Below are 23,317 nucleotides of genomic sequence, written 5' to 3' on the forward strand. Positions count from 1 at the left end.
TCACGCAGTAATCCAGCTCGCGGCTCGACCTGCTCGACTCAGTGCTTCTGCATCGGAGTTAGTCTCTACTGGATATTGTTCTTCGTAGTAATACCGCTATGTATATTACATTATTATGTTATGTATACATCATTTGTTTTTATTTTATTTTTATTTGTTTAAACTGATCAGATTAGGTTCCTGACGACTCCTCTTACTATAGGATTTTTATTATGGACACTCGAATTTACGCTTTAATTACGAGCAAACCGATAAACGTATCGCAAAATGTGATACACCAATATTTTCCTTGTTTTATTCTGCGTAAGGCTATACGCAGCACTTTCGTTTTACAGTCAAATTTATATTTTTTTTTCTTATTCTGGTACGGATTTTGCGATTTTAAGCGTCTTTGGAAGGAAACGTTCACTTTAAAAATATATGGCTTGCGATGTATTTGTATGAGGTTAATGAAATTTTAATACATTATAGCCAAATATATTGTTCATGTAAATCTCAAGTTACAACATTTTCCGATCACCCAAAAAACCAAGATAGTGCAAGACAAATCAATAATCAAAAACTTTGTCATATCGTGGAAATTTCAATAAACAATACAAAATTCTTACTCATTATCTGTGTTACTTCAAAATAGGATCAAACAAGATCAAAATACAGGTATAGTACTTGAATAAACCAAGTTTAAAGGGCAATGTGCCTTCCATTTATTTTCTATTGTAAATGAGTGGTGAGTCATGAAAAAGAGCTAATTCATTTCAGGGAGTGAACAGTTCTGATCCGATCTCTGAAAAGAACAGTTTTGCATCTCTAGTGTGTGTGTGTGTGTGTGTGTGTGTGTGTGTGTGTGTGTGTGTGTGTGTGTTTTTTCTACATCTCCTCCTAAACCACTGGACCGATTTTTCAACTACACTTTAAAAGAACAGTTTTGCCCATCTCTAGTGTGTGTGTGTGTGTGTGTGTGTGTGTGTGTGTGTGTGTGTGTGTGTGTGTGTGTTTTCTACATCTCCTCCTAAACCACTGGACCGATTTTTCAACTACACTTTGTACACATATACCTTACTGTCAGGCAACAATTACCGTGGGTTTAAAAACCACCTACCTACCAGAGGGATGGGGGTGAAAAAGCAGCATAGCCTATAGCATCTGAATTGCTGTACACCATGACCTACACACATAAACTAACACACAGAGTTGCAAACATCCTAAAGAGACAGGGTTTCAAAATAGCATATAAGCCTGGGCAAACCCTTCAATCACACCTAAGCCAGCCAGCTACCAAGAGGGACAAATTCCAACAATCAGGAATATATAAACTTGAATGTCAAAGTTGTGATGCAGTATACACAGGCATGACATGCCGGAATTTTGAAACAAGATACAAAGATCATATCAGATGTTGGAAGTATGAAACAAACCATTCCACATTTGCAGAGCATTTAAAACACTATAACCGTCATCCTATAAACATGGAACAAGTAATGAAAATAATGAGAATAAGCAACCATGACAAACATCTTATACAAATGCAAGAAAACTTCCACATCCAGAAAGCCATAGCAGAAAACAAACATGTGATAAAGGACACACACACACACACACACACACACACACACACACACACACACACACACACACAGCCAACCAAACCATTATACAGACACAAACACACGCACATGCACACACACAGCACAAAAAAATATATATCACAAAAAACACACACACACACAGCACAAAAAAAAAATTATATCACACCAAAACACACACACACAACACACACACACATACAGAGAGAGAGAGAAAGAGAGAGAGAGAGAGAGAGAGAGAGAGAGAGAGAGAGAAACGCACACACATATGCATACACGAACAGACCACTGATACTTCAATAGTTACACTCATAGGGTTGGCAACAACATTCGATCTTTGGCAAAAACATTTGACAGTCGGCAACAGAAACCAAAACATTGCATTAAAACAAGCGTTCAGTTCACAGTGCTGTGGAATGTGGGAAAAAAACCACAAATTGGCGTTCATAAGAAGAAGAACAACACATAAAATGCAACAGGAACGTAATATGTAAGAAATTGTCCACATAACCTGTAAGTACAGTTCAAAACATTACTACTTAATAGGAAATACCAACCACCAGAACTGCTTATAACCTATAGGCACAGTGACAAAACTGTAAATTAAATAGCTAACATATGCACATATTCCAGGCCACTGATGATGCCTTGCAGAAAATAAAGGCGAAACGCGTATGGCACTAAAATTGTGTTTTATTCAGTTGCTGTCAGACGGTCCATAAGTAAAAATTATCAATATACCGTAACACCTGTTACTGCTTCATGAAACTTTCCTGACATAATAATTGCTGAAATGAAGTGATTCTTGGGCACAGTGTTGGTTGCTATCATGAAAACAGCATGATATTTCAATCAGGCAGTTGCTATCATCTTCAGTTGTGACTGCAGGTGTCTCTTCTTCACAGCTGAGACCCAATTTACATATGCTAAATGCCTTAGATGTTGGAACAGACACATTTGAGCCTGAGAACTCACACATAACTTTCTGACAAAGTTACCCCATGAATGTATGAGGTAGAATGGCTAGTAATTGAGACCTTAACTTTTCCTGGCGAATTGAATGTTCAAATAACTCATGGGTTTGCTGCCGGGTGACGTCGTTGACCACCGTTGATATTTCGACATGATCACACCCTGCCATTCTCAAGGCACAACTGCATGGAGGAAGCAATGTGCAAGGTAATTTAATACCTGTTCACAGAGTTGAAACAAGGAAGATACCACACACAGAACAAGTAACAGCAGAGTCAACACAAACAAAAATAACCAACATCAGCAGGTGAGGTAGTACTAATTCTGTCCCTCTGTTTTTTGATGAGACACAGAGCCAGTTTCCAAGCAGCATTTAAACAAAATCTACCATCTCTGTTTATAAGGTTGCTTGATAGTTTGATTTCAACAGATTCCTTAATAACACTATCCCAATAGCTGGAAGTGCAAGCAAGAATCTTCGTGTTGTTGTATTCTGTAGGATGACCGGTGTCAAAGCAATGTTCTGCAATAGGGGATTTGCTCGGCTGTTGTAAGCGTGTGTGATGCTTATGTTCAATACACCAGTCTTCCACAGTCCTGATGTCTAGCCAATGTATGACATACCACAACTGCAAGGAATATGATAGACACCAGCCGTACGCAAACCAAGATCATCTTTTATGGACGCCAACAGGGCCTTAATCTTAGAAGGTGGTCGAAAAACACATTTCACACCATATTTCCACAAAATATGGCCAATCCTGTTGGAAATGCTTCCTGTGTAAGGCAAAAAGGCCATAGACTTAGGTGTCACTTCATTCCTGTCGTCACTCACCCATTGCACAGAAGGCTGATAGCACAATGCACATTTGATCTGCCTCTCACTATAACCATTATGACGAAAGGTGACTTCAAGATGTGATAGCTCAGCTGTTAAACTTTCAGGGTCTGAGATAACGTGGGCCCTGTGAACCAAGGTAAGAAGTACTCCTTCACGTAGAGCTGGATGGTGACAAGTATCAGCTCACAGATGCAAGTCAGTGTGAGTAGGCTTCCTACACTCCCGGAAATTGAAATAAGAACACCGTGAATTTATTGTCCCAGGAAGGGGAAACTTTATTGACACATTCCTGGGGTCAGATACATCACATGATCACACTGACAGAACCACAGGCACATAGACACAGGCAATAGAGCATGCACAATGTCGGCACTAGTACAGTGTATATCCACCTCGCAGCAATGCAGGCTGCTATTCTCCCATGGAGACGATTGTAGAGATGCTGGATGTAGTCCTGTAGAACGGCTTGCCATGCCATTTCCACCTGGCGCCTCAGTTGGACCAGCGTTCGTGCTGGACGTGCAGACCGCGTGAGACGACGCTTCATCCAGTCCCAAACATGCTCAATGGGGGACAGATCCGGAGATCTTACTGGCCAGGGTAGTTGACTTACACCTTCTAGAGCATGTTGGGTGGCACGGGATACATGCGGACGTGCATTGTCCTGTTGGAACAGCAAGTTCCCTTGCCGGTCTAGGGATGGTAGAACGATGGGTTCGATGACGGTTTGGATGTACCGTGCACTATTCAGTGTCCCCTCGACGATCACCAGTGGTGTACGGCCAGTGTAGGAGATCGCTCCCCACACCATGATGCCGGGTGTTGGCCCTGTGTGCCTCGGTCGTATGCAGTCCTGATTGTGGCGCTCACCTGCACGGCGCCAAACACGCATACGACCATCATTGGCACCAAGGCAGAAGCGACTCTCATCGCTGAAGACGACACATCTCCATTCGTCCCTCCATTCACGCCTGTCGCGACACCACTGGAGGTGGGCTGCACGATGTTGGGGCGTGAGCGGAAGACGGCCTAACGGTGTGCGGGACCGTAGCCCAGCTTCATGGAGACGGTTGCGAATGGTCCTCGCCGATACCCCAGGAGCAACAGTGTCCCTAATTTGCTGGGAAGTGGCGGTGCGATCCCCTACGGCACTGCGTAGGATCCTACGGTCTTGGCATGCATCTGTGCGTCGCTGCGGTCCGGTCCCAGGTCGACGGGCACGTGCACCTTCCGCCGACCACTGGTGACAACATCGATGTACTGTGGAGACCTCACGCCCCACGTGTTGAGCAATTCGGCGGCACGTCCACCCGGCCTCCCGCATGCCCACTATACGCCCTCGCTCAAAGTCCGTCAACTGCACATACGATTCACGTCCACGCTGTCGCGGCATGCTACCAGTGTTAAAGACTGCGATGGAGCTCCGTATGCCACGGCAAACTGGCTGACACTGACGGCGGCGGTGCACAAATGCTGTGCAGCTAGCGCCATTCGACTGCCAACACCGCGGTTCCTGGTGTGTCCGCTGTGCCGTGCGTGTGATCATTGCTTGTACAGCCCTCTCGCAGTGTCCGGAGCAAGTATGGTGGGTCTGACACACCGGTGTCAATGTGTTCTTTTTTCCATTTCCAGGAGTGTATAAACAGAATGTCCCAACGTACCATCAGTCTTCCTTCTGACCAATGCATTGAGGAAGGGAAGGCATCCATTCTTTTCCACCTCCATAGTGAACTGAATATTCGGGTGGATTGAATTCAGTTGTTTCAAAAACCAGTTTAAATTCTCTATTACTATGTATACCAGTGAGAGTGTTTTTGGAAATTTGTGGTAAGGTCTTACGGAACCATACTGCTGAGGTCATCGTTCCCTAGTCTTACGCACTACTTAATCTAACTTAAACTGACTTACGCTAAGGACAACACACACATCCATGCCAGGGAGGACTCGAACCTCTGACGGCGGGAACCGCGCGGACCATGACAAGACACTTCAGACCACACGGCAGTGAGAGTTGTAAGATGTACTGGGCATATGAAGTAATTAGTTACATACACAAAGGTGCAAAAGAAATTAATTAAACATAAAGGTGCAAAATTTATTTAAAATGCAAAAAAACTATTTTTGTTCATTTAGGCAAAAAGCTGTTCGCTAAATCAAGTGCATCAGATAAACAAACTGCTATGAGACAAGATATTCATGTTCATCACTTTTTTTTTTTTTTCATGTGAATATATTTTTGCTTGTATACATAAACAACCACATCCCAAAGCAACTGTGAGTTGATCATACTCAAAAATATTCAGAATATTCAGTCTGCATTCATTAAGATTTCCTCAATAACTTAACACAGTGTACAAGGTGATTATAATTAAAGTTAAACATTCAAAACGCTGTAGAAATAACACCACTAGTCAGAATGATGTCAAATTGCAATGGAATATTATCAGAGAAGGGAGAAAATGTATGGCACAAGAAAAAAAAAATAGGTCACTGTATCTGTCAGAATACGTAAATGAATACACCTGTCATGCGCATGACCCATTGAAGTTGGTATAAATATGCTAGGTACATGGCTTTTCCTCCTTTCATGTCTGCGATGTTCACTGTGACTGTCCCAATGCAGGATCACGTTCTGCTTGTAAAGCTGTATTACAAGAATGATGACTGCACACATCGCTTTGCAGAAGTTCTGGACACTGAAGGGTTTGAAAAAAGGCGTTGATCCGATGACTGTTGTGGGTCTGGAGAAAATGATTTGGAAATTCAAAAAGACAGGTTCTTTTGGTGTAGAACCTGGTAGAGGGTGGAAACAAATTGATTCGTCAGTGGAAGCAGTGGCCACAGCAATGCAGGAGGAGACGAGTGGTGTTGTGCAAACGTGTAGTGTACAGAGAATTGACCAAACATTGGACATACCCGTGAGCATGGTGTGTAGAATCATATGAAACATCATTCTTTGCTATCCATTCAAAACTACCCATGTGCACGAGTTTCTTCCTGTTGACCTGCCAGCAAGAGAGACCTTAGCTTTAGAATTTCTTGCTCACATGGAAATGGACAATGATTGGCTGTGGAGGATTTTGTGGACAGACGAAGCCCACTTCCATCAGACACGATATGACAGTACATAGAATTGTTGAATATAGGCAACGGAAAATCCACACGCATATCAACCAGTACCATTTCATCCTGAATAGGTCACTGTGTGGTGTGGGTTTATGGAATCATTTATAATAGGGCCATATTTTTTCGAAGAGACAGGTGCTTCTGGTTCTGTTACCTGTATCATCACTGGTAAGCGCTATGAGTGTCTTTTGCATAACCACATCACTCCAGCTCTCCAATAGCATGGATGTGTGGATGGGATCATTTTTATGCAAGATGGTGCACCTGCGCACATTGCGAATCCAGTTAAGCAACTGCTGAATTGCCATTTTGGAAATGCTAGAATCGTCAGCTGCTGTTTCCCTACAGCCTGACCGTCCCAATGACCTGATCTTAATTTGTGCAACTTCTGGCTGTGGGGCTATCTAAAAGATGTTGTGTTCAGTGTTCCAATTGCAAACGTAGCTGCACTGAAGCCACACATTGCACAACACATTCTGAACATGATCCCGGAAACATATCGATCAGTTGTGGAACATACTGTTTCTTGATTTCAACTTGTTGCAGAAAACAGAGGGCAGTGTATTGAACATGTTTTGCACCAGTCACATGGAAATTAATGATCTGATTTGATTTTGATTGGTGGTTTTTGTGCGGTTTTTGGCCACAGGACAATTAAAAACTGATGTGAGCGATGCTTTTTATGTGGTTTTTGGCCTCAGGACAATTAAAAACTGATTTTCCCATCCGGTGTGATATGACCTTGCCATGGTGGATGGGCTTACATAACTGACAGTGTCATACCTGTACACCCATGCACAGTGAGTTGTTTAAAATCAAACATACATCTTAGGCATTGTTCTAAAATTCATTTGTAGTTGCCCACTATTAAATTATGATGCTTACAGCACCATCTATTGCTACATTTTGTAACTATTTATTTTTCTACTGCCATATGTTTTCCCCATTCCCCAATAATATTCCATTACAATTTGATGTTATTCTGACCAGTGGTGTTACTTCTACATTTGTTTGTAAGTTTAACTTTAATTATAATCACACTGTATTTTGGTTTAGTAATTCCTATTATGTCACACAGAGTTGTAGCGGTTATTGATACATGACCAATTAAAATGAAATATTTTTCTATTACAGAGGATAGTACTGAAGTTTGTAGCAAAGGTGAAGCCTGGTACATCAGGCAAAAATCTAGTCATTGACGTTAACATTTTGGCTATATAAGATTACAACCAAGCATGTTAATGAAATACACTAAAATACCTTGTAAGTACAAAGCAGAACGTGGTGAATTTTTATGACTGCAAATGGAGAGAAATTTGTAATGGTCTTTGCACATGGACTACCGAAGAATTAAATTAAAAAGTATTACATTTGCAATGTCAGTTTTGGCCAATGTGACTGATACAATCACAAAATATTTGCGTTTCGTAGTTACTTCAAGGCAGTCATGAGACACTATTTGTCTTTTGGCACAGTGCTAACAACATGATGAGAACACTAACTATGCAGAAAAAAATCTAGGAGAAACATGCAGTGCAAAGCTAAACATAATTTGTCAGGCCCTATTACAAGACCTTAGTATACTAAGTGCTCCCTCATTGTGCTCATATGAAATAATTCTTTTCAGAAATAATACTCCTGGACATCTCCTTCCAAGTAACTTTTGGCACAGGTTTGAAACTAGGAATAAAAACAGTGTCATGCTTTCTACAAACAGACTCATCTTTTTCACGCATACCCAACAATATATAGAAATGAAAATAGGCATAAGCCAAAAGCCAACTTTCAAAAGATTAAATCTGATTCAGTAAAAAGAATATTAAAAATAAGTCAGATTTAGTAGTTGTATTACAATAAATATTGTATTCCATTTATAATCTGTTATAATTAACAATTGATGAATAACCTGTACACTAAATCAGAGATTCAATTTTTGGATCATCAACATTGAAAACAACAATGCTGCACATAGAACAGATATTCAAAGAATTATCAGAAGACTTATAAAGGCAAAAAAATACCCGAACACAGGTTAGCATACTGGATTTACATTTGGGAGAAAAAGGGTTGAAACCCTCACCCAGCCATCCTTATTTAGGTTTTCCGTTGTTTTGCTAAATCAGTTAAGGGGAGTGCTGGGATGATTCCCTTGAAAAGAACACTGCAAGGCAACTAACTAACTAACTCACTCACTCACTCACTCACTCACTCCCTCCCTCCCTCCCTCCCTCCCTCCCTCCCTCTACAAAATTTCGTCTAGGAGAGTGGCTGTAAATTATCAGGTAGTTTATTATGCAAATTATAACTTGTCTTCTCTGGAGAAATGATGTGCTACAACTGGTGAGCATAATTTGTCAACAAAAAGCAGAATATCGTATCCACAATCATACAGGATTTTTCCCAAAAGTCCTGAGGGTAAAATTCTGCAGATAAAATTCTCCAGTGGACCAGAAGGGCTAAAGTGATGTTTTCTGTGAGAAACCTGCCTGCGGGCAGTGACAGCGTGAAGATCACATTTTGTGCATATTGTGTTTTGGTGATTTGTTGAGATAAAGATGCAGTGGTTAATCGTGCATGGATACGCAATAAAATTTTGATTGAACTCAGAAAACTGGGTTCTGAAATTGTGGGCCCAATTTAGGAATCCTTTGTGGAGGGAACTATTACGAGTGTACAAGTAGCACAAGATGTTGCAGGAGGACTGAGAAAAATTTGATGACAATGAATGCTTCAGGAGCCTACGATATCTGAAATTGTGGAGAAAGTGCAAAATGTTTTGAACAGGGATTGATGCCTGAGCATAAGAATGTAAGGGGATTTGAATATGCTAAAATCAAATGGGTGTGCACAAAGATCATCCCAAAAAACTTTCTGAACAATATAAGGCAATCCATGTGGTGTGGTGGTGTGATTGTTGGAAAACCGCAAAAGTGCATCTGATGTTTTGGACAGCATAGTGACAGGTGACAAAACATGAGTTTTTGTGTACAATCCCAAATCAGGAAGGAAAAGCATGAAAAATTCACATCACCTGAAGAAAGCCTGCATGAGCAACTCTAAGGTTAAGGCAATGCTCATTCTCTCTCTCTCTCTCTCTCCCTCTCTCTCCCTCTCCCCCCCCCCCCCCCCCCCCTCACACCCGAAGGTGTGATTCACAGTGAAATTGTGCCTCAAGGACAAACAGTTAATGGCCTGTTTTACTGAGGTCCTCACCCAGCTGCTGGACACGGTGAAATGCAGTAGGAAAGACGAACAGTGGGATTTTGCACCAAGACAACATGCCGAGTCACACTGCCCTTGTCATTCAAGAGTTTCTTACAATGTCCCAGTGGCTGTATGGAACTGATTTGGCATCAGTGGACTTCTTTTTGTTTCCAAGGATAAAGTGAAGCTTGAAGGGGCACCATCAAGAGTTGTTTCAGGGCAAAAGAGGCTTAAATATGCTGCCTTAAGATCTTTCTTAATGTGACCTTTCAGAAAACCTGTGCAAACTTGGCGAAGTTGTGGCAGCTATGCATGTAAGTGGAAGGAATGTACTTTGAAAACTTTTGAGATTTTGTATATTAAAAAGCAATAAGTCTCCTTAAAAATTTATTCTTTGAAATTCTGGGATGGACTCTGCATGTTTTTTACCTGAGGTGAAAGCAACTAGCCTGAGGGTATGTGTGTGTGTGTGTGTGTGTGTGTGTGTGTGAGAGAGAGAGAGAGAGAGAGAGAGAGAGAGCAGTTCACATACTGACACTTACCCTCCATAGCCAATGTCTATGGAGAACTAGACGAAATGTTTGTTTTTATCAAATAAGGTGGATATTTATAACTTTCTGTGAGTATATAACAATGGAAATAATCAATTATTGATAATATAATGTAAATGGATGGATAAAAATATCTACTCACCAAGCGGCAGCAGGGGAACACACACACAAAAAGATTTAACTTTCACAAGCATTCAGAGCCAGTGGCTTCCTCTTCTGGTGGAAGTGCTGAAGGGGAAGGAAGAGGGGTGAAGGAAAAGGACTGGATAGATTTAGGGAAAGGGGTACAGTTTAGAAAACTCACCTGGAACCCTGGGTCAGCAGAGACTTACCGGATGGAATGAGAAAGAAACATGGTGTCTGGGGGAAGAATCCTAACAGCATGAGTGGTGAAACAGGCACCGATATCATGACTTTCATGTTGTACAGTATGCTCTGCAACAGAATTTGTGTGTTGCCTGTATACATCCTCTGCCTATGCCCATTCATCCTGACTGATAACTGGGTTGTAACCATGCTGATGTAAAAGGCAGAACAGCATTTACCTAACACCCGATATATGATGTGTCATTTCACAGGTGTTTCTCCCCTTGATAGTATAAGTTTGGCCAGTTACGGGGTTGAAATACACTCCTGGAAATTGAAATAAGAACACCGTGAATTCATTGTCCCAGGAAGGGGAAACTTTATTGACACATTCCTGGGGTCAGATACATCACATGATCACACTGACAGAACCACAGGCACATAGACACAGGCAATAGAGCATGCACAATGTCGGCACTAGTACAGTGTATATCCACCTTTTGCAGCAATGCAGGCTGCTATTCTCCCATGGAGACGATCATAGAGATGCTGGATGTAGTCCTGTGGAACAGCTTGCCATGCCATTTCCACCTGGCACCTCAGTTGGACCAGCGTTCGTGCTGGACGTGCAGACCGCGTGAGACGACACTTCATCCAGTCCCAAACATGCTCAATGGGAGACAGATCCAGAGATCTTGCTGGCCAGGGTAGTTGACTTACACCTTCTAGAGCACGTTGGGTGGCACGGGATACATGCGGACGTGCATTGTCCTGTTGGAACAGCAAGTTCCCTTGCCGGTCTAGGAATGGTAGAACGATGGGTTCGATGGCGGTTTGGATGTACCGTGCACTATTCAGTGTCCCCTCGACGATCACCAGTGGTGTACGGCCAGTGTAGATCGCTCCCCACACCATGATGCCGGGTGTTGGCCCTGTGTGCCTCGGTCGTATGCAGTCCTGATTGTGGCGCTCACCTGCACAGCGCCAAACACGCATACGACCATCATTGGCACCAAGGCAGAAGCGACTCTCATCACTGAAGACGACACGTCTCCATTCATCCCTCCATTCACGCCTGTCGCTACACCACTGGAGGCGGGCTGCACGATGTTGGGGCGTGAGCGGAAGGTGGCCTAACGGTGTGCGGGACCGTAGCCCAGCTTCATGGAGACGGTTGCGAATGGTCCTCGCCGATACCCCAGGAGCAACAGTGTCCCTAATTTGCTGGGAAGTGGCGGTGCGGTCCCCTACGGCACTGCGTAGGATCCTACGGTCTTGGCGTGCATCCGTGCGTCGCTGCGGTCCGGTCCCAGGTCGACGGGCACGTGCACCTTCCGCCGACCACTGGCGACAACATCGATGTACTATGGAGACCTCACGCCCCACGTGTTGAGCAATTTGGCGGTATGTCCACCCGGCCTCCCGCATGCCCACTATACGCCCTCGCTCAAAGTCCGTCAGCTGCACATACGGTTCACGTCCACGCTGTCACGGCATGCTACCAGTGTTAAAGACTGCGATGGAGCTCCGTATGCCACGGCAAACTGGCTGACACTGACGGCGGCGGTGCACAAATGCTGCGCAGCTAGCGCCATTCGACGGCCAACACCGCGGTTTCTGGTGTGTCCGCTGTGCCGTGCGTGTGATCATTGCTTGTACAGCCCTCTCGCAGTGTCCGGAGCAAGTATGGTGGGTCTGACACACCGGTGTCAATGTGTTCTTTTTTCCATTTCCAGGAGTGTAGATGGTGGTAGGAGAGTGTGCAGGGCAAGTCTTGCACCATGGACAGTCACAGGGGTAGGCGCCATAGCATAGGGAGATGGGTACCAAAAGATATAACAGTGATTGGGACGGCAACAAAAAGTTATCCCAGGTGCAAGGGGCAAAATCTCAGATAGAATGGATCTCATTTCAGGGCATGATTTTAGGAAGTCATGGCCTTGTTGAAGTAGTTGAGTGATACATTCAAGACCAGGATAATGCTGGGTGACAAGTAGTGTGCTCCAATGTTGTTTTTTGGGGGGGTTCAGCAGTACCAGGAGTTGATATGATGGCCCAGGAAATCTGATTTTGAACTAGGCTGTTGGGATATCACTGGATGTGTTATACATCCAGTGAAGGCTGAAGTGAGAGTGGTGGTGTATTGCTGTAAAGAGTCTGCATCCAAACAAATACATTTGCCTTGAATGCCAGGGAGGGAACATTTTGACATGGAAAGGATGGCAACTGTCAAAATGTAAGTATTGTTGTTCGTTAGTGTGTTTGATAGGGACAGAAGCGCGAAGCTGGCCTTTGGGGAGGATGAGATCAACATCAAGGAAAGTGGCATGGCATTCAGAATAGGGCCATGTGGGATTTAATTGGGAGAAGGTATTTAGAGATTCCAGGAATTTTAACATGTCAGCCTCACCATGAGTCCATAAAGTAAAGATGTCATCAATGTATCTAAATCAAACACAGGGCTGAAGACTTATGGATCCCAGGAAAGCCTCCTGCAAGTGACCCATGAAAAGGTTGGCATAGGAAGAAGCTATCCTGGTTCACTTGTCCTTATCCCTGATCTGTTTATATGTTTGGCTCTCAAAGGTAAAGTAATTGTTGGTAAGCATAAAGTTGATTAAGATGACCAAGAAAGATATCATAGGCTTGGAATCAGGTGGGCGTTGACTGAGGAAATGTTCAGCAGCAGACAGTGTACATGTGGGATCTTGATGTAGAGGGAGATGGCATCAATGGTAACGTCCAAGGTGTGTGACGGGAGTGGGATGGGCACAGATTTCAAATGATCTAGGAAATGGTTGGTATCTTTAATACAGGAGGGAAGTCTTTGTACTGTGGGTTGGAGGTGCTGATCAACAAAGGCAGACATACATTTGGTGGATTCTTTGAAACCAGAAACTATAGGACAGCCAGGGTGATTGGGTTTGTGGATCTTCCAAATCTATGACATCCTTCCTACTCACCTTAATCAACTTTGTACCACCACTCATTATCATCCTGAGTCTGGAATGTGTTAATCAGCTACTTCAACAAGGCCATGACTTTCTAAAATCATGCCCTGAAATGACATCTGAGGTGATTTGTCTGCTGGGAGTATAATGAGGGAGTCATCAGCTTTTAGGGGGCAAAGAGCTTGGAGTTCCGCAGAGGAAGGTTAGGGTCACGTTATAGGGGGGTGAGGAAAGGTTGTGAAGCAATGCTGGATGTGAGGAACTCTTGGAAGGCTTGTAAGGGATGATTCTGAGGTAGTGGTGATGGATCAAGTTGGAATCATGGTCTGAACTATTCAAGGCAGGGTTCAGTGTCAGGTTTGCTGTTGGAAAGGTTTTGGGACTGGGTTTCAATGTGATACTTCCACTTGAAATTACATGCAAAGGAAAGTAAGTTCTTCATCAAAGCAGCACAGTCAAATGCAGGCTTATGGCTTAAGTGAGACCCTTGTATAATACAGGTAATTTGGGGTGGGAAAGGGGGGGGGGGTGCTTTGTACGAGAGGTTGAGAACACCGTACTGTTGTGACTGGTCTTTGTGATTATGAGACATTACAGGTCTGGGAAAGCTAGGGATGTTAATGAGGTTGGCCAAGCCTGGTTTGTATGAGAGGAGTGGTGGTTGATGGTGTGGCTGTTTGGGGAGCTGCAGAGGGACAGGAAGGGAAACACCACTGTTGAGGTAGTTTAGTAGAATGTGGGATAGCTTTTTGAGGGTGAAGTCTAGCATGTTGTTGCAGTCTGAAGTTGGCTTGGCAGATGATATCATCCAGGGAAATATGAGAGGCAGATAACTGCAGGATCTTGTAGAAGGAAAGAAGTCTGGTGGAGTGGTAATTGACAGATGGGACATGTAGGTCACAGATTAGTTGGATAAGATAAAGAGATTGCTGTATTTGAAACTCTTAAAAGAGGCTGGTGTAATGTAGAATAACATCCAGAAACAGGGATTTCCAGCATTAGGCCTTAGGGCGTAACTCCAAGGGAGAAGCAGGATTCAAGCAACAGAAGGTGGGACCTTAATTTTGACAGTGGAAAAGCATGTTTTCGAAAGGAACGGATGTAATATGTGATGGGGTTCATCATGGCAAGAAAGGACGTTTTGCAGTGTTAGAAATGGTGGTAGTAGCAAAAACGAGAGGCAGAGGGTGGAAAAGGATAGAAATTCGGAAGAAAAGCAGGGGAAAATTTGGAAATATCAGAAGACAATTCACATGAAAATCATGAGAACAGTCAATGGTTAACAAGAGGCAATGAGTGGGAGAGAACTTCTGACCACAAGGGTGGTCTATATGATCTGAAAAAAAGATTGGAATTTAAAAAAAAAAGAGAGGCAAATTTGTGAAAGGAGACAAAATTTTAAAAATTGGCCAGACAGAAAGAGAAAGACACAGGAGATAATGTAAACTACTTTGCTAGGCAAAAAAGTAATGTGGGATATGGCAGCAAAAGTCAATCAGAGAGGTATGGCGAAAAACAAATGCACAGAAATGTGAAATAATTCGTATAAACAGGGTAAGTGGAGGTTAGGAAAGAAAATAGCTGTCAGATGTGAAAATAAATCAGCAAAAGATGATTGAGAGAATGCCCAGCAGTGTAATGAACTGTAGGCAAATTCGTAAATAACAGTGGAATTCTTATATGCAAATTCGCAAATAACAATAGGCTCATGTATGTTCATTCTCATCCCGTCCGGTAAGTCTCCTCTGATATGTGGTTCTGCGTGACTTTTCTAAACTGTACCCCTTTTTCTAAACTTCTCCAATCCTTTTCCTTAACCTCTCCAATCCTTTTCTTCACCCCTCTTCCTTCCTCTTCAACTCTTCCACCAGAAGAAGGAGCCACTGGCTCCGAAAGCTTGTGAAAGTTAAATCCTTATGTGTGTGTGTGTGTTCCTCTGCTGTCACTTGGTGAGTAAACATTTTTATCTGTCCATTTACATTATATTGTCGTGATTATAGTAATGTGTCAGAGGCACTGAAGGAACATAAATAATTGTGTGTGTGTGTGTGTGTGTGTGTGTGTGTGTGTGGTGTGTGTGTGTGTGTGTGAGCCTTACATGTGTATTCTGATAATGGGTAATTTCATTTGCTTTTAGAAGAGATATTCCTTACAATAGTATGTGAGTTGGTGGAGCAGTACAGAAGATGCTGCACAAAAAGAGGCAAAAATTACATGACAATGACAGTCCAGAAAACAGGAGGATTTGCAATTTCAGAACACATGGCTTACCATTGGATTATCGTTATCCTGAGATCTGGTGTCTACATTAATACTGAGTCCCTTCTGGACCCTGTAATAGTAGCTCCATTAAAATGCAGTAGGGAAGATAATTCCAGTAATTGGCAACAGGCATATAATAAAGACTTTGAACATTGTTTTGTTACACACACACACACACACACACACACACATACACAGTGAGATGAAAGGCCAAAAGGAAAACTGACAAAATATCGTGAATGAGTGCGCATAGATATGTAAACTTAACTCAAGTAGAATGGGAGACTGAATACGATTGCTAAAATTGTTTATACTTACCTTTAAATGTTGTTCTCCCTTCACAGACTTTTAAATATTTTGAGCCTTTACTGCTTCCAAGTCCTTGCTGCACAGGTAGTATTTTTTAAAGTTTCAGGTGTGAGGCATTTCTGATCTATCCAGTAAACATATTTCCTATCATATCTAGGCCACAACTATCTGTCAAAGCAGCAGTCTCATAAGCCAAATTCTCTGTGATTATTGCATGGCATTTTATGTGGGCATGACCACTGACCAACTGCAAATCTGTATTAATGCACACTGTCACATTGTGGTCAAGACCGGACCAAGCAAATGCAGTGGTTAGCACACTGGACTCCAATTTGTGAAGAACAGGGTTCAAATACTCACCTGGGCTACTTGATGTAGGTTTTCTATGGTTCCCATGTAAGGATTAAGATGAAATCTGGGATGGCCAGATTCCATTCACCTCCTTCTCCTAAGTCTGTGTTCCATATCTAATGACCCCCGCATTGCTACGACAGTAAACCATAATTTTCTGTCTTTCTTTCCAAGGCAGGGTTTTATCACCAAGTCGCAGAGCATATTGGCTGTTTTACAAGCCACACCATCTGCAAGCAACCTCCCCACCTCCTGCCCTTTCCTATAAAAGCTTCAGTGTCCCAGACATTATGGACCTGTCTCCTCCTACATTTCTGCATTTCTCCTAGCCTCAGACTCCCACAATTTCCTTCCCTACATGTCTCCTTGTACCCCCACCAATACCCCATTAGTGTCTTTCATATCTCTGCCTGCACCTTGAGTTGCTAGGGGGCAGGGGTCTGTGGTCTGTGGATTCTAGTCCAGACTTATTTCCCCAGTACTCTTCCTGCTACCTCCCTCTGTTTCGCTTTGCATGAATCACACTAATCAGCTTCCTCTGACTTTACATTCCTACACTTTGCCCACCAAGTCTTTGTCATTTCCTTTCCCTTGTTCTTAACCTCACCCCACCTTTTCTTCTATATTCACTGCACCTAAAGAAGGATTATACTTTATAAACTTAACTTATAGTTCATTTTGATGTGCTAATCACTGCTCAATGTCTCCACTATACATTGAGTGGTTATCACTATTCATTTGAATACTGTGATGTATCCATTAATGATACTGTGATAAAGTATTCCCGAGACTTCAAATAACCTTTTTAATCAACTGGCCTAATTTTAATCTTGCTATTTTCGTGGATTTACTATACATATTGTTCATTGTCTTCAGTAATTTACATTTTTTCTTCATATATCATCTTCCCAGTCACTCTAAGCTGCTTCTGTCTTCCCTCTAATCCCCATAGTTATTGTGCAAATTTTTTCGTCTCCCACTTTCCTTAATAAGTATGTTATTCATTTATTATTAATACTTCTTCTGTGACTTCCATGACACTTTTGTTTCTGTTTTATTCTTTCTGCAGTGTCTTTTGCATCCATTTGTTAATTAACAATTCCTTGACTTTTCTCAATTTGGTTTCTTACCTTATTTATTTCCTACCTCTCTCTTGTTGAGTATAATGAATTATTTGAGGAAAGTATGCATTTTTCCCTCACTTTTCTTGAATTTTCGACTGATCCAATAATTTCCCCTTTTTCTTCTTTTTTTTATGCCTTCGCTCACCTTGCTCCATGCTTTTATGTTACTATGTGATGTGAAATTCTTATGTCTTTTCATTTTCCTTCTTTTTAGCTGCTGTAGTTTTTACCAAATAAGGAGGCATAGTGGCCAAGCTTAGACTCATATTTGAAAAGAGAATAGTCCAAATCCCTGTGTTATTCTTAACTGGTTTGCCTTTGGGTTCCATAAATTATTTCAGCAAAATGGCAGAACTGTCCCTCAACAAAACTGTGGCTAGTTTCCTTCTCTTCTCATCTGATCTAATTATCTATTTCTATATCTGTACTCTGTAAGAGGCCATACAATATGCAGCAGAGGCCACAATAGTTTATCAGTCTCATTTTGTTCACTTCCTGCTCCACTTCAGATGAAAATGGTGCACGAGAAGAAAATGTGTTGACATACCTACGGATATATTCAAATTTCTCCTATTTTATCATCACTAGAAATGCATGTAGTTTGAAGTAATATATTTCTTGATTGATAGTGGATTACGCAATCTCAGAAGTTTAAGATTAAGCCTTTACATAATGCACAATTCCATTCTTGTAGTGTCTCTCCCTCTCAAGATTATGGAAAACTGATGTTTTCTAGTGACTACTGGCACAGTATTTATCTGAATACTCTCCATCCCTTCCAGCGATTGAATATGGTATGGGTCCTAGAGTGACAAACAGTACTCGTGTATCAGTCAGACAGGTCGTAAACAGCCTACTTCAGGGATAAACTGTAGTTTTCTAGCGTTTTTCCAATGAATCTGAATAGTAGTTAGATACCAGTGGTTGATTGGAAATAGAGCAAACAATATTAGGCCCTTTTAAACAAATTCCAGGTTGTAATATCAACAGTATTATGAAAAGCATAGATTGAAATCACTTTAAAGACGACACATTGAGTTGCAGACAGGCACTACAAAAATACTGTTACTCACTGAGCTTTCGGCATAAAAAGAAAGCAAAACACACACACACACACACACACACACACACACACACACACACACAAACCGCTCTCTCCAGGTGCTCTGGACAGAATGCAACTGTCATGTTCATCAAAAGCAGCAACCCAGAGTGGGGTGGGGAAGAGGAGGAATATCAGTGTATGGATGGGAAGAGAGAAGAGTACCGTCTGGCAGAGTGTGCAAGAGCTAGGTGGTGGAAGGACAAGGCTGCCAGGCACAGCATTGGGAAGAGGGAAGGGCAGGGGAGGGGAGGGGTTAGGAGGGGAGATGGTGTGGGATGGGGAATGGAAAAGGAGAGGAGCAGAGAAGGGGAAAAAGACGGGTGGGTGCATTGGCAGAGAGTGGCACACAATGAGGGTGATGGGATGTGAATTGGGAGGAGGTGATAGAACAGAGGAGGTAGAAACTATTGGTGGAGGATGTAAGTCACTGTAGGTTGAGGCCAGGATAATTTCGAGACCGAAGAGCATGTTGTAAGATAACTTGCATCTGTGCAGCTCAGAAAAGCTGGTGGTTGAGGGGAGGATTCAGATGGACTGGGTTGTTAAGCAGCCATTAAAATCAAGCATGTTTTGTTCATTTGCACCACAGGGTGGTCCACTTTGTTCTTGGCCACAGTTTGGCAGTGGCCATTCATCTTAGTGGACAGCTGGTTGGTAGTCATACCAATATAAAAAGCAGTGTAATGATTGGAACAGAGCTAGTGTATGACATGGCTGGTTTCACAGGTGGCTCTGCCTCTGATGTAGTAAAGGCCTTTGACAAGCAGGGCTTGCACCCTGTAGCAAGAGGTTGGGATTGACAGTGGTTTGAGGATTGACTAGGATGTTGCAGAGGTTAGATGGTTAATCGACCACCACTTCAGGAGGAGTGCAAAGGATCTTGGGTAGGATGTCCCTCATTTCACAGCTAGATGGTAGATAATCAAAGCGCTGACAAAGGATGTAGTTCAGTTGTTCCAGCCCAGGATAGTATGGAGTGACAAAGGGGACCTCCTTTGTAGCAGTTCTTGGGGATGGTGGGAGGATTGAGGGGTATGTGGGGATGTTGTTTTTGTTGTTGTGGTCTTCAGTCCAATAACTGGTTTGATGCAACTTTCCATGCTATTCTATCTAGTACAAGCCTCATCATCTCCAAGTAACTACTGTGGCATACATCCATCTGAATCTGCTTACTGTATTGTTCTCTTGGTCCCATTCTACAATTTTTACACCCCACACTTCCCTCCAATACTAAATTGGTGATCCCTTGGTGTCCCAGAACATGTTCTATCAACAGGTCCCTTTTCTAGTCAGGTTGTGCCCAAATTTCTTTTCTCCCAAATTCTATGCAGTATCTTCCCATTAGTTTCATGATCTACCCACCATGTCTCCAGCATTCTTCTGTAGCACCATGTTCCAAAAGCTTCTATTCTCTTCCTGTGCGAACTATTTATTGCCCATGTGTCACTTCCATATAAGGCTACACTCCACGCAAATACTTTCATAAATAACTTCCTAACACTTAAATCTATGTTTGATGCTAACAAATTTCTCTTCTTCAGAAACGTGTTTCTTGCCAGCGCCAGTCTACATTTTATATCCTCTCTAGTTCGCTATCATTTTATTTTGCTGACCAAATAGCAAAACTCGTCTACTACTTTAAATGTCTTGTCTCCTTATCTAATTCCCTCAGCATCACTTGATTTTATTTGACTACATTCCATTATCCTTGCTTTGATTTTGCTGGTATTCATCTTATATCCTCCTTTCAAGACACTGTCCATTTAACAGCTCTTCCAAGTCCAGTCCTTTGCAGTCTGTGGCAGAATTACAGTGTCACTGTCACACCTCAACATTTTTATTTCTTCCCCGTGAACTTAATTCCTGTTCTAAATTTTTCTTTTAGCGTGAGGGATATGGCACTGGAGATCTGTTTGCAGACAAGGTTTGGGGGACAGTGCCTGCCTGTGAGGGCCATTGTGAGACCTTCATCATATTGGGCACAAGAGTTCTTGTTAATGCAGATACGCCATCCCCTTGGTGGTCAGGCTGCATGGGAGGGATTTTTTGATGTGGAAGGGATGACAGCTGTCAAAGTGCAGGTACTGTTCGTGGTAGGTGTGTTTAATGTGGACTGAGATGTGGATGGAGTCATCAGAGAGGGGGAGGTAAAAGTTGAAGGAAGTTGCTCACTGGGTTGAGGAGGACCAGCTGAAGTGGATGGGAAAGAATCATCATTGAACCTGAACCAGACCAGAGTTTCGGGATTTGGGAGGCTAGGAAGGTTTCCTCTATATGGCGCATAAACAAGTTGAAATAGGAGGGTGCCATGCAGGTGGCTACGGCTGTGCCACAGATTTGTTTGTGTACCTTCCCTTCAACAAAGTAGTTGTGTGTTAAGATAAATTTTGTATGGTATATCAGGAATGAAGCAGTGTATTTGGAGCCTGAAGGATGTTGACAGAGAGAGTGTTCAATAACGTCAAGACCATGGGTATGAGAGATGTTGGTGTATAGGGAAGTGGCATTAACAGTGACGAGTAGGGAGCCAGGAGGTAAAGGAGTGAGAATGTGTCAGCCTCTGCCATGGGGTTCAGCCACTCTGCCATCATCCTGGTAGGACCGCCTGTTATGTGGATCTAACTGTCATCTAATAGGCTTAAGGTTGAAATTAGGCCCTCCTAACCACTGAGACACCAGATCACTCGCCAGCACCACTCACTTCCAGGCAGCCGCTCATCTGGAGTTCACTCCTGGCATGTCTGTGCCTGTCATTTGCCATGACCGGGTTGGATGCTGCCTCCTACACTCTGTGCGCCATGTAAGCCTGTACACACTGTGGGCCATGTAAGCCTGCTATGTCAACCTCAACTGGGACCACACACCCACTACAAACCCATGTGTTGTGGAATGTGAAGTTGTACTTTCTGTTAATAAAATCAGAAAGATGACTCTACTGGAAATTAACAAACATGATACAGAATGCCAGCTTGGTATTAAATGACCATACCAAATTTTCTTTTTCCCCTTGTAAGTTACAAATACTAGATTGAAATAGTAAATTCAATGTCATTGGAAAATGTATCTCCACATAATTAGTTTGTCCTTAAGTAATGTAACTATTTCTGCATAACATAAAAATAACACTTTCCTATGTAAAAACTCTACATGTCATATTTTTCTATCATTATCTGCGCTAGTTGCACATCATTTTATCTGTGTTTGCAACATTCAGTTGTCACACAACAGCATTACAAGCCAAATGTCAGTTCATGACCAAATAAATATAACTTTGCTGGGTGTTAGGAAGTGTTTCCTGCCTGTTAAGTAAGCTAGCAATATTTTCACAAAATAAATGATGCTGTCACTGTACTGCTGTACTGTACTGCCATGAACAGTACACTATTTGTATTACAATACTGTCAACTGCAAGTAGTCAGAGTGTAGTATGTAATATCCAATCTCACTTATACGTTACACTTTATTAAAAGCAGATTTGGATGACAAGTTTCCATTCTCAGTTTTAAAATATTGATGGTTCTGTGATTTTGATTGTTCATATAGTCCAGTATGGTTGACTTTCCTTATGAAAGGCTAAGTCCAAACACAACTGGCACTTCTGTAACATTCAGGATTTTAATTATAGATCGACAACTGTGTTGCTGATCTGTTTACATTCAGTGTTTGGTACAGTAAGTAGAGGAAATTTTTAGAGTTTTGACAGATGAACTTTGTTAGCAAGATGAGCCTTGAGGCTATGAAGAACTGACGAAAAGTTTTCTGGATTTGCAGTGCCCTACATTAGTAACCGTAAGGGGGTGATCAAAAAGTTTCCATTTGAGGATGTTAATGTAGCATACACGCAACATAGCACACCTCCGATGTGGGTATATAAACACTGACAACATAGGCAAGGAATTAATGTAGCATTTATATCTTTCCAACGTGTGTGGGGTAAATTCAGAAACATGAATTTTGGTGACATTATTACCAAATGCATCTAAACAGGATCCAAGTGTTTTCTTGGCTGCCAGAAGACAAACACTGATAGACATCTGTCAGAGAATGAAGAATGTGTGTGGGGCAGCAGTCTGTTGAAAACCACAGTTGTGGAATGGTGGGTCAAGGGGTGCTGCTACTTCACGATACTACATGTCTCCACATTGCAAATGTAGTAATACAAAAGTTATGCCAACTCATGTGGGAGGCACTCGAAACCTGCTTTATAATCCTGAATTCTCCCCAAGTGATTACCATGCCTTCGATCCCTTAAAACAAGACCTTGAAGGTTCAATGATTCCTGTCAGACAACAACATGCAGGAGGCAGCTATGGACTTCTTCACACAGAAGGACAAAGTATTTTACCAAATGGGCATTTTCAACCTGGTGCATTGTTGATATGGTTGCCTCAGTGCTATTTTGCCTGATTGTCATACTGATTCTGGACTGTACACCCTCTGAATGTACATCATGCCTATTATATCTAAAATGATGGTCAGAAGTCAGCAGGTTTGTCGGTTTTTGCCACAGTGGGAGTTCCGATTCTGATGTCTCATGTTTTATCAGCATATTATCTGCTACATCTGCCTCATACATTTCTGAAAAGAAGGTTTTAATGACGCCTTTCCTCATAACAATTATCATTTTTTTTG

The 23,317-nt window shown here is 42.3% G+C and overlaps 1 protein-coding gene across 1 annotated transcript in view; it reads left to right on the forward strand.

Moving 5' to 3' along the window:
* The window catches only part of LOC126107781 (E3 ubiquitin-protein ligase TRIM37-like), a 239,625-nt gene that overhangs the window by 216,084 nt on the left and 224 nt on the right, over nucleotides 1-23,317 (forward strand). The gene's annotated exons all lie outside the window — the stretch shown is intronic.

The sequence above is a fragment of the Schistocerca cancellata genome, chromosome 1 (genome assembly GCF_023864275.1).
Source record: "Schistocerca cancellata isolate TAMUIC-IGC-003103 chromosome 1, iqSchCanc2.1, whole genome shotgun sequence".
NCBI lineage: Eukaryota > Metazoa > Arthropoda > Insecta > Orthoptera > Acrididae > Schistocerca > Schistocerca cancellata.